The following is a 13,512-nucleotide window of genomic DNA, read 5'->3' on the forward strand; positions in this document are numbered from 1 at the left end:
CTTGGCTCAGGCATTGGCCGTTTATCCCTCCCAGTCCCCCGCCGGGGATCTGGGGAACATCAGGACTATCCAGAGTGTGGGGGGGGGATGGGCTGGCTCTGGAGAACATACGTTCAAGCAGAGAGAGCCCGTCTCCGTTACGCTGCCGTAGCAGAGGAGAGCAATGACAACCTCTTGGCGTACAGCCAAAGCCTCCCCTCAAAATAACCCCTTTAACAGGGAACCCTGGTATTGCCGCCACAAAGAGCAGGGGGGCGTAAGTCACCGCTACATGCCCACCCCCAATTTAGGGAAGGTAGACTAAAGGATTCCGCCCAAGGCCTGATACCGTCAAAGTTGTGATGTTTTGCTACGGGAAAGGCAAACCTGCCAAGGCAGGAGAATTCCTTTCCGGCCCTTCAACAGCAACCTTGACGTAGCAGCGCCCGCATACCTGTGGAGAAGAGGTTAACCTGCAAAAGAAGTCTAAACTGAGGGTGGGTAGGGTGGGAGAAGCTCTGGAGCCAACTGACGATTCCCAGGTAAGATCCTCCCCGTATTGTGTGGGCAGGGTGGTCCCTCCCCCTACCTGGCCTAATCACCTTGGCAATGCCTCCCAGATGGGATTGGGCAACTGGCTGAGGTAGGCAGAGACCTCCAGGTATCCCACCTGGAGAAGCAAAATCCAAGCCTGTGCTAATGGTGCCACATAGGGTCCAGGGGGATGTGTGGGAGCACGCAAAGGGCGCCCCCCCCCATTTAATGTGGGGAGTGGTCATTAGTGGCCACCGTAGGCAGTAAGGAGGGGTTTGGAAGCTAGGAAGTATCACTAGGGGGGTGGAGCAGACATTCTGAGTAGCGTCTCGAGACAGAGGGAGAATAATTCATGGTCTCTCTGTGTATTCGGTTGATTTAAAGAAAAGAACTGGAAGAAGCTCTCCACATCTCTGATTTCACTAGGCAGCTAGCCCCTTGAGTCGTGACAACTGATAATGCAGTCTGAATTATATTTTGCAAAGTCCGGAGTCTTGTGACCAATATGCATGTACCATTCAAGTTACCTTTAGCAAGGACCTGCCTGCTTAGCTACCTAGGAATATGGATAGCTGCATTGCAATGATCCAGAACATTAGTCCATCTTGTTTGCTGTTGTTTACGCTGATACACAGCGGATGGCTAGGATTTCAGATGAGAGTGTCAGGGATCAATGATAAGACCCTCTGCCTACAGAGTGTGAGATCGACTACTGAGTTATGGCTCTTCCATCTGCAGCCTCCCTGCACGCCTCTCATTTCCTGGGTTTGACAGGTGTCCCCTCATCAACACAATGTCGTGGGAGAAACGGCCTTCAAGAGGGCTCTGTCTTTTGTCAGAACAGTAAAGCCACTTCCGAGCTAGGGAGGAGGTGGGGTTGCGGGCTTCATGCCCCTTCCCCGCACTTGCGGGGGCTGGCCTCAGCCCCCACGATACCTGGGGAATCCTCGGCCGTGTCACTGCCGAGCCAGCCTATCGGCTGGCTCAGGGGGCGTGGCCTAGCTGCATTTAGGTCCGGCGTGGCCGAGAGACTCCCTCTTTGCCGCGCCACAGCCAGACAGGTTTTTCCCCCTTCCCTTCCACCCGTTAGGCTAGGCTCTCTGATGTTGCTATGAACTGCAGTTGGTCGCCGTCAAGGGGCCTGGTAGGAATTTTTCCTTTTTTTTTATGATGATATTTTATTAAATTTTACAATTAATAGACACACAATACAAATAAACAAATACAAAAGAGAAACAATACAACAACATATATACGTTACAACAACAAATGTAAAAAGAAAAATATAAGAAATAAAGAAAAAAGATTAAAAGCAATCATTGTGTCCTTGTATTTTTTAACATTAACTTGGTTCTGCGACTTCCCCAGATCTTCCCACTCTGTATTCCAGATCTTATATTCTGACAGTAAATTCCTTCCCTCTGTCATATCTTAAATTCAACATAATCTTAGTGTCTTAATATAGTTACATTTCCATATATCTTAAAACATTAGTCTTTCTTAATCCTTAAATTTTTATGCTAATAATCTTTTAGGTTCAATCTGGTGTCATCAAACATTCATTATCTTATAGTGTTTCTGTAAATAATCTTTGAACTTCCTCCAGTCTTCCTTCACCGTCTCTTCTCCCTGGTCTCTGATTCTGCCAGTCATTTCTGCTAATTCCATATAGTCAATAACTTTCATCTGCCCTGGTAGGAATTTTTCCAATGGCACCAGCCACTTGGTTTTCTCCTACCTCGTAGCAAACCGTCACAACTTGCAGTATTGGCGGTTAGGCATTGGTAGGGGTATTATTCTATTGCTATGCAAATGAAGGGGGGGAAGGAAGCGCCATCACCTCCCCTGAAAAAGGGTAGTCCGTTAAAGGATTCTGAGGGGCGTGGCCTTGTTCTAAGCCTATGGAGGTGTGGGCCCCCGGCACACCCCCAAGCGGTAACTCCGGGGGGAGCTCCTGGTTGACGTGCCTCAGCAGGACTCCCCCTACTGGTGGTTAACCCTCAACGGACTTCTAGCAACTGGGCTGAAGCCGGTTAGTTGTTAGGACCAATGACTAAGCCAATACCGCTCAGTTCCTGTAATCAATAAAGTTGTGGCCTAATTCGACCCATTAACCCGAATTCTTGTGTCTCGTGTCTTTATTTCTGAGGGGGGAGGTGGGAACTCGCCACGCAACTGCTGTAGCAAGAAAGAAAGGAGAAGTGAGAGGTGTGGGGAGTGGACAGAGTGAAAGGTGGGGAAGGATGAGGAAGAGCCAAAGCTCTTCGATAGCATCTGTCTTGAACATAGAAGGTCTCAGGTTCAATCCCTGGCATCTCCTCATGGGGAGGGAGAATAATAATAATAATAATAATAATAATAATAATAATAATAATAATAATTTATTTATACCCCGCCCTTCCCGGTTCAAAAACCGGGCTCAGGGCAGCTAAGAACAAATTTAAACACTTTAAAACACTTAATTATAAAGCAGCATAAAATACAGTATAAAAACATGAATAACAATAAAAGTCAAAAGTCAAAAATCAATTAAATAATCCCCGGGGCTAGCTGGCTGAATTGGTCCTACTTGGGAATTAGCTGTTGGAGTTTCAGAGTGGGCGATCTTCCTAAAAGGGGAGGGGGAGGGAAGAGAAGGGAAATAAAAGATCAGGCTGAATTCAAATTAAAATCCAGGTGGAATAGCTCTGTCTTACAGGCCTGACGGAAGGAGGTTAAATCCTGAAGTGCCCTAGTCTCATGGGACAGAGCATTCCACCAGGTTGGAGCTCTCACTGAAAAGGCCTTGTCCCTAGTGGAGGATAGTCTGACTTCCTTAGGGCCTGGGACCTCTAAACTATGGTTATTCATGGACCTTAAGGTCCTCTGCATACCAGGGCATACCAGGAGAGGCTGTCCCATAGATACGAAGGTCCTAAGCCACATAATCCTCTGTCTGAAATCTTGGAGAGCCATTATCATTCGGTGTGGACCAGGGCTTAGCAACCTAAGGCCCACGGGCCACAAGCACGGGCCCTCGAGCTGCCCCCAAACTGAGCTGCCCGCTTGGCGAGTCCCCGCACACTGCGCTAAATCGGCGCAGTGCAGGGACTCGCTTCCGTGGCACTGGAAATCTCGTTTGCGCAGACCTTGGAAATTGTATGCACATGCGCAGTCCAGCCCATGGAAGGATCTTTGCTGGAGTTAACCAGCCCAGGCGAGGTAAACCTTGCTGACCCCTGGTATAGACATTGCTGAACTAGATGGACCAAGTGCCTGAATACAGAATATAAGGCAGGTTCCTATGCTCCTAAGCAGTGGCGTAGCGTGGGTTGTCAGCACCCGGGGCAAGGCAAGTAATTTGCGCCCCGTTGCACTGTCCCTCCCCCAGATAGTCCCTCGCTCTCTCTCCGCACCGCACCGCACCGCACCGCACGCCTGGCACCCTCCCCTCCACAGTGGGCGGCGACCCAGCGGCTCGGATTGGATTCGCACAGCCAGCACTGCAGTGTGAGAGAGTGAGGGAGCCAGGTAGGGGCAGAGAGCTGCGAGTGCGAGCGCCCCCCCCCCCAGATGTTGCGCCCGGTGCGGCCAGCCCCCCCTGCACCCCCCACGCTACGCCACTGCTCCTAAGACAATGAAGGGTAGGGGAATCTATGACCTCTTCCTCATATAGGTTTGCTTGCCTATGTAGCCTGGCTAAATAAATTTTTTAAAAAGCCCTCATGCATAGCAATGGATTTATATCTCCAAAATCAGAACCCTTTGTAATTAACTCTGACAAGGATCTGATTCAATTGTCCAATATGCTCTCTTCAGTCTTTAATGAGAAGTGGATAAGAAACAAAAAGCAGTGAGTTAATAAGAAATTAAGGAAAATAGCTGAATGGCCAGGCTTGAGGGGAATTCCGAGAAGTGTCTTGGCTTAGATTGGAAAACCACATGGGGAAAATAAAGGGTAATTAAGAAGCAGATGGGCCGTCTTCCCAGACGAGTACAAGAAGACGGAGAATTTCATTGCGAGGAATGCAGTGGAATGTGTGTGTGTGTGCGTTGATTGGAACTGCAGCTGCATAGGAGGTGAGAGGTGTCTCTAATAAATGTTGGCAAAGGACTGTACTAAGCAAAGTTATTACGCATACAGGAATATGCTCTATCACATACAGGATTCTATTACGCATACAGGAATATGCTCAAGGAAGATGCTCTATCACAGCCAGCGTGGCGTAGTGGTTAAGAGCGGTGGACTCGTAATCTGGTGAACCGGGTTCGCTTCCCTGCTCCTCCACATGCAGCTGGTGGGTGACCTTGGGCTAGTCACACTTCTCTGAAGTCTCTCACTTCACTCACCTCTCTCACCTCTCTCACCTCACAGAGTGTTTGTTGTGGGGGAGGAAGGGAAAGGAGATTGTTAGCCGCTTTGAGACTCCTTAAGGGGAGTGAAAGGCGGGATATCAAGTCTAAATTCTTCTTCTTCTTCTTCTTCTTCTTCTTCTTCTTCTTCTTCTTCTTCTTCTTCTGGCATGCACAGATCTATCAGTTTTGGTTTCTCTCTGTTTCCAAATCATCTTCAAGGGCAGCCCCATGTGAAAGCACATCGCAGTAATCCAGTCTGGCAACTGGCAGAGCATGGAGTATCGTGGCCAGGATGTTGTGGCTGGCAAACCAGCCATAGCTGGAAACAGGGTCTTGTAGCCACTGAGGTTGCCTGAGTCTCCAATGACAGTGCTGGACCCAAGAGAATCCCCAAACTACATACCTACTGGGTCTAGGTTCCCTTAAGAAGGGGGCACAGCACCATCTCCTTCAAGGAATATGATATATGCCCTTCCTCCCATGAAGCAATAATCATTGCCTGGACATACCCATAGCCTCCTGTGGTTAGCTCTAACAAGTGATGATGGGCAAGCATCAAGGAGGCAGGTGATCTGCACTTGTTCGCATCCTTGAGATGCAATAATCTAAACTGACTCAGACCGTGCTCTGGACACCTCTATCAGACTTCACTGTGACATCCAACACTAAGCAATTTTGTCCCTAAAGTGCCTTAGAAAATAGTTACATCATGCTGCCGAGGGTATCATAGTAATAATAATAATAATAATAATAATAATAATAATAATAATAATAATTTATACCCCGCCCATCTGGCTGGGTTTCCCCAGCCACTCTGACCGACTTCCAACAAAAGATTAAAAATCCCTGGCCAGTTGGCCACAGCCCATTCCCCAGTTGGCCAAGTTCTGCTGGACTTGTTGATGCAATGGTGGTGGTAGAAGTAAGCTTCTGTTTCCTGCTTGGCAGGGGGTTGGACTCGATGGCCCTTGTGGTCTCTTCCAACTCTATGATTCTTCTTCTTCTTCTTCTTCTTCTTCTTCTTCTTCTTCTTCTTCTTCTTCACTGTTGCTGCCACCACCACAGGATAGGCATGATGATGTCTTCTCATCTGTGTTTGGTTAGGTTCAGACTGAGGTTTACTCCACCTGCAGTCCAGCTGTCAACCCTCATGTTTCATTGATTCAGGATCCCTTCTTGCATCTCATTTGATTCACATGTCGCTGGCCAATGTTTAGAGCTGTCGACTTTCTCCATTGTAGACAGCATCTTACACTATTGGGCCTACAGGGTAAGGTAGGCTGGCATCCCGACATACGACTGAGAAAGAAATACACGGACTGATTTGAGATGTCTTTTGAATTCTCATAAAAGTTTCTGGGATAATTTTATGGTTACAGTAGACTCCTCCCAGATTATACAAAACAGTCATCAAGACCAAGGGTTCGGCATACAGAGAGCACCAACGAACAATGCAATGGATGGATATTTTATTGTAAGAGTACTGAGAGATTTTACTTTCTTGGGCTCCATGATCACTGCAGATGGTGACACAAAATTAAAAGACGCCTGCTTCTTGGGAGAAAAGCAATGACCAACCTAGACAGCATCTTAAAAAGCAGAGACATCACCTTGCCAACAAAGATCCATATAGTTAAAGCTATGGTTTTCCCAGTAGTGATGTATGGAAGTGAGAGCTGGACCATAAAGAAGGCTGATCGCCAAAGAATTGATGCTTTTGTATCATGGTGCTGGAGGAGACTCTTGAGAGTCCCATGGACTGCAAGAAGATCAAACCTATCCATTCTGAAGGAAATCAGCCCTGAGCGCTCACTAGAAGAACAGATCCTGAAGCTGAGACTCCAATACATTGGCCACCTCATGAGAAGAGAAGACTCCCTGGAAATGACCCTGATGTTGGGAAAGATGGAGGGCACAAGGAGAAGGGGACGACAGAGGACGAGATGGTTGGATAGTGTTCTCGAAGCTACCAGCATGAGTTTGAGCAAACTGCGGGAGGCAGTGGAAGACAGGAGTGCCTGGCGTGCTCTGGTCCATGGGGTCATGAAGAGTCGGACACGACTAAACGACTAAACAACAACAACTACTATTGGTATATAAGGAGATACTGGCAGCCCACACTGGGACAAAAGCACAAAACATACTATGGTTGTTTTGCTGGTTGGCCTTTTTAGTAACCTATCTGTGAGACAGTCTAGCTTGATATAGCCAACATGATGTCATTTGGATGCTCTTTGACTACAACTTCTGTCTGGTCAAGGATGAATGGAGCTGCAGGCCAGCAACATCTGGTGAAAACTACATTAGCTACCCCTGAACTAGGCTAAGAAGTGGTGACTTGGGCATGACCACCTAGTGAGCTTCACTGAACTTGAAATTTGAAAGCGGATGCCTCTTATCCAGCTCTCCCGCTCTGGCTATTGCTCAGCAGATACGCCCTGTAAGAAAACAAAAATTCCTGGTTTCTCATCATAATGTAACTGGGAACAATTGCTCTAATGCCTCATTACCGCTGAATCTGTTGCAATAATGTTTGGTCTCTCAAGGCAAACCTCTTATGCTCTGTAAAGATTTCTAACAAATAGTGGTTCAATCAATGCTAAAAGTTTGCGGGTGCTTTCCGTTAGAAGTAAACATTGTGTTGGGGACAGACACCAAACAAATAGTCAAACAGTTGCTAGGGTCATAAAAACATGTTTCATGACTAGATTCTGATCATTCCAGAGCTAATTTTTGACAGGTCATTTTTACTTTCATCTCCCTCCTTCCCCATCCCATCTGATCATAATTTAAACTTAAAAGAATAACAACAGACCCTAAAGACCACAGGTAGCAATAAAATGCCTAATGACAGCTTTTCATAGTAGGAGCATATGGTTTATGCCATCTCCGGATGAGAAGGCACAGAACACACACTTTCATGGTCCATTGGATTCATTTGAGCAAGCAGCACAATGACAAGCTGTGATGTGGAATCAAGGTTGGCTATTGCAGAACTTGGCTTTTGCAGAAGCTGACTCTAAACTCTGAAAACTCAGCTGAAAGCAAGGCTCCTCTGAAATTGGGATGGCAATAGCAGCAGCAGGGGAGGAGAAAACATCTCTCAAACCCCTTAATTAATTGAAATATATCCCCTTTAAAAAATAATGTTCACCAAGTTTCCATTATCTGCTGCATGTCCTCCCCCCTTTCACTTCCAAAATGTACTGTATATCAAAGATCACATATATACAGTTAACAAAAACGCATAAATCAAAGTCGAATGGGTGCTGGAAATGAAAAGAGAAGGAGATTACTTTTGACCACATGTGGTGGTCCTGTAAGATAGCAAAAGCTTTCTGGGAAATGATATATAATGAATTGAAGAAAATGTTTAAAATTAGTTTTATTTATTTTTCAAATCAGAAGCTTTTGTTTTAGGGATTATTGGTTTAGTGTTTCCTAAAGACAAAACAACAACAACAACAACAACAACAACAACAACAACAACAACACACACACACACAACAATAGTTTATGTATGCTACAACAGCGGCCAGGATGCTTTGCGCTTAGAGACGGAAAGAAGATTGTGTACCAACCAAGGAGGAGTGACAGATTAAATTAATGAACTATGCTGAAATGGCAAAGCTTACGGGAGTTATAAGGAACCAAGAGGAGAAAGACTTCATCACAGACTGGGGGGAAATTGTGGATTAATTGAAATGTTATTGTACACATATAAGTTTGTTAGCAGGGTTAACTTAAACCAAACAGTTAAAATGAAATTCAAGGAGAAATCAAGGATTAACTAATAACTGGAATAATGAAGAAAATGCAATGACAGAAATTAAAATAATACAGTGGTGCCTCGCAAGACGAAATTAATTCATTCTGCAAGTTTTTTTGTCTTGTGATTTTTTTCGTCTTGCGAAGCACCACTGTGTATTGACGGTTTCCCATAGGAATGCATTGGCGGTTTTAAGAAAAAGGCGCAAGACGTTTCGTCTTGCAAAGCAAGCCCATAGGGAAATCCGTCTTGCGAAGCAACTCAGAAAACGAAAAACTCTTTCGTCTTGCGAGTTTTTCGTCTTCCGAGGCATTCGTCTTGCGAGGTACCACTGTATAAGGAACCACCAAAGGGGTGGGAGGAAGTCAAACTATTGATGTTTATTGTAACATTGGATTTGTACTGTTGTTCAAATATCTTTAAAAAAGTGAAAAATAAAATTTATTAAAAAATAAATAAATCACATGGTATACATGGCAATGATCGTCTTCTCCCCGTTGCCTTCTCTTGTTTGCATCAAATAGAACATAAGCCCAACCGTATAATACATTATTAACGCAAAAGTTTCTAACATGATGGAAATACCCATCTCCTTGCTGTAATATTAATACCCCACTATGGGAAAGCAAAGCCAAACAAGTGTATTTCCTTCTGCCGACATGCAGTTAGATCAATGGTATAAAAACAAACAAAGCAAATGTTGCTAGTAAGAAACATTCAGCACAAGCCTGAATATCAATGGCGTTTACAACCCGAGGGATCATAGAAAAGCGTATTAGCCATGCTGTAGAAAACTGCATAACTTTTTTCAGAATCCTCCTCAGATAAATTCCATCATTTTGTAACATATAGATGCTTCATGATGTTTCTGAATTGGATAATCCCTACACTACAATGGAAAGTATGCTCGCATAATGCAAAAACGGCGCTTGGGTTCGCAAGCATGGATTGAACTGAGGTTTGAGGGCTGAATCCTAATGCAAAATTGCTTCCGAATAGGACTGGGGCTGCCTGCTCACTATACTGCCAGCTCATTATACTCTTTCCCATGCTAAGCATACATAACTCCCTCAACCATTGCTCATAAGGCTTGGTTTCCATTCCTTTTATTGTCTTGGTCGCCCATTTCTGCACACATTCTAGCTTGTCAATATCCTTCTTAAACTCTAGTGCCAGAATTGGATGCAACACCTCGGGTGTGGTTTGATGAAGGCGAAATAGAGCGGTACTCTGACTTCCCTTGATCTGGACACTAGACTTCTGTTTATGCAGCCTAGAATGGCATTGCCTTTTTTATCTCCTGCATGACTGTTGACTCATGTTAAACCTGTGGTCTACTAAGGCCCCTAGATCCTGAGAGAACTGCATTGGCTCACAGTACGTTTCCAAGCTCAATTCAAAGTGTTGGTGCTCACCTTTAAAGCCCTAAACGGCCTCCGCCCAGTATAACCGAAGGAGCATCTCCACCCGCATCGTTCAGCCCGGACACTGAGGTACAGCTCTGAGGGCCTTCTGGTGGTTCCCTCACTGCAAGAAGTGAGGTTACAGGGAACCAGGCAAAGGGCCTTCTCGGTGGTGGCGCCCACCCTGTGGAACACCCTCCCATCAGATGTCAAGGAAATAAACAACTATCTGACTTTTAGAAGACATCTGAAGGCAGCCCTGTTTAGGGAAGTTTTTAATGTTTGATGATTTACAGTGTTTTTAATATTCTGTTGGGAGCCACCTAGATGGGTGGGGTATGTATGTATGTATGTATGCATGTATGTATAAATATATAAATAAATAAATAAATAAATAATAAATAAATAAATATTTCACATGTGCTGATGTCAAGCCAGATCTTCCCCACTCTAAATTTCTGCAACTGGTTATTCCTTCCTAAGTGCAGAACCTTAGAATTGTCTCCATTGAAATGCATTTTATTAGTACTCCAACCTGTTAAGGTTATCTTGAATCCCAATTCCACCTTTATGAGGTATAAACTGCCCCTCCCAGAGAGAGAGAGAGAGAGAGAGAGAAGTAAAGATAATTGGCTCTGTTGCTTTAAAAATATCTCTGTGTGTTTCTCGAATCAACCTTTCCTTGGAGAATTTGCAAAAAAAACCCACGCTGGCTGTGGCAGCAGGGATTTTATCCTTGTTTTCTTGTCATTAATATTGCATTATGGTTAAGCACTGTGCAGCAAGGAATTCAATACCCCCAAGCTCACACTTCTACCACATTTATCTGCAACGTCCTCTTAATTCATATTTCAGATAAGCATATTCATCTCATGGGCAGAGCTCTCATGGGGAGTCAACCCCACAAACAGGCCAGCAGATTGCAGATGGAAAACCTTCTTTGCTTGTTCAAATGGCTAGCAGCTCAAGGTGGCTGGTGATCGATCAATAAAAACTCATATGAAGTGTGTGTATTCTATAAAAATGAACAGTTTGATCATGATCATCATCATACATGTAAAGCCAGCAAACTTAAAAGTTGAAGCATAATTCGGGTCCTCCCTTAAAGAGGGCATGGATTGCGGTGAGACCTGGAAATCGACACCCGTGTTGTGGGTGGGTACGATTGGTCAGCCAAAACATCCGATTGGTAGGTGCCTCATAGCTGGGTGCAATCTGGCCAATGGGACTCAGTCTAAGTGGTTTGAGGGACCTATTCATACCCATACACGTGACCCAGAGCTTCCTCTTTCAGCGCGTGCATTCAGAACACCCGTCCACCTCTCCCTACTTTAAGGGTTTTGCGCTTGACCTTGCTATGCCGTCGTGTGTCGTCTGTCGTTGGGACAGGGGCACAGGAGGAATTTCCCACACTTGGCTGATTGGCTGTTGCCATTTGGGTTTCGCCTGCTGCGTAGCAAAGCGTCACAACTTGTAAGGTTGCGGATAGGCTCTGGTTCAGGTGATAGGGATGGGAGAACGCTCTCGCCATCCCTGTGTGAAGGGTATTCCGTTAAAGGAATCCAGGGACTCAATGGTTTGGTCAACCCGTGAGAGGGAGTTGTGCCTGTGCCTGAGTCCAGGGGGACATTTGGGTGGCGGAGTTAGTCTGTTCCTGGCTTTCCGCTTATCCAGGTGTTCACCCTTGGCCGACCTATGCTGGAACCCTGGGTCAGTGCTACCTGCATGGCAGGGAGCTAGTCGAACCAGAGCCTATGCAGCCAGTCACTTTCTGTAATCAATAAAGTTGTGGCCTAAAGGTAAAGATACCCCTGCCCATACGGGCCAGTCTTGACAGACTCTAGGGTTGTGCAGCCATCTCACTCAAGAGGCCGAGGGCCAGCGCTGTCCGGAGACACTTCCAGGTCATGTGGCCAGCGTGACATCGCTGCTCTGGCGAGCCAGAGCCGCACACGGAAACGCCGTTTACCTTCCCGCTAGTAAGCGGTCCCTATTTATCTACTTGCACCTGGGAGAGCTTTCGAATTGCTAGGTTGGCAGGCGCTGGGACCGAACAACGGGAGCGCACCCCGCCACGGGGATTCGAACCGCTGACCTTTCTATCGGCAAGCCCTAGGCGCTGAGGCTTTTACCCACAGCGCCACCCACGTCCCTTTGGCCTAAATTCTGCAAAAAACCAAAACCAAAATTTGAGTCAAGTGTGAATTTATTTAGGGGGAGGTTTCTGGGTCTGAACACGCAGATAGCAACCTAGCATGCTGTGGCATTCGTATGGAGCCACCGGTCGTTTCATGGACTATTGACCCGTACACCACTAATCCGCTGCCACCAACCAGGTTCCTCCTGGTAAATCACTTAGTCTTAATCAGGTTCTTAAGTTAACAATGAAGATTGTAGTTTATTGCAAACACAAATAAACTCTAAATGCATTCGAAATGCTGTTACCCTTTACCCTCTTAGTCTTATTTTATTCTGCCTCTAACTCTTCTATCTCCCCTCACACAAGAACCAACTGCACTGTCTCTCTATTTCCATCTGTCTGCCAACTGCCCTTTCCCAACTGCCCTTTCCCAACCAACCAACTAACTAACTAAACCTCAGGCTAAGCCCTTTTATAAACAGGTAGGCTCCGCCTCTCGCTTTTCTATTGGTCTACCTATTAACCCTTTCTCTCCTCCTGTACAGACATTTTCAAATGAATGGTCAAATGCCACTATGATGATCACATAGGGTCCCCGGACGTTTGACGGTCTTTGAACCCTGTGCCACCACTATGATCACTTCCCCGCTGCCACCAACCCGTTTCTCTCGGGTACACATTGAGTCCAGACAGTTTTTAACATTAAAACAAATAATCAAGTTTATTTTATAAGCATGAACAAGTTTATGGTTTCAGATAATTTTTCTTGTCAGCTTCTTATCCTTAGTTTCTATACTGGCCTATACCTTCCTAATAACTCCTAACTAATTATCCCAACTGTCTATCTGACTCCTCCTAACAGTTTCTCTCTCACACACACACATCAAAACTCGACCAACCCACAGACTTATCCTCCCTCTTCCCTCTCCAACTCCCAACTGACTTCCAAACAACTCCAACTGTAACTCTAACTCCTCCCCTTGGGTTCCCACTGGCCAATCACTTCACACTCATTTAACCCTTTCCTTATGACCCACCTAGGAGGGCTAACGCCACAGCCACACATACCCTCCAACATTCCTCAGGGTGGAGGCCAGCAGCAGTGGCCATGGAGAGGCAACATAGAGGCAATGAAATGGTCCCTCGCAGCCAATGCTACAGCCAACTTTGCTTGGAACAAGCGCCGGCTCATCCTCCTCCCAGTGGCTGCTCTGGCAGGGGAAATAGAGGCATTCTGGGATCAAATCAGAAGCCGGGATGGTGTTTGTAATTCCAGAACTGTCCCTGGAAAATCAGGTCACTTGGAGGGCATGACCTATTACTAAAACTTCAGCAAAGCACCAATAATTCCT

The sequence above is a fragment of the Podarcis tiliguerta genome, assembly GCF_965153285.1.
Source record: "Podarcis tiliguerta genome assembly, chromosome: 1".
Lineage (NCBI taxonomy): Eukaryota > Metazoa > Chordata > Lepidosauria > Squamata > Lacertidae > Podarcis > Podarcis tiliguerta.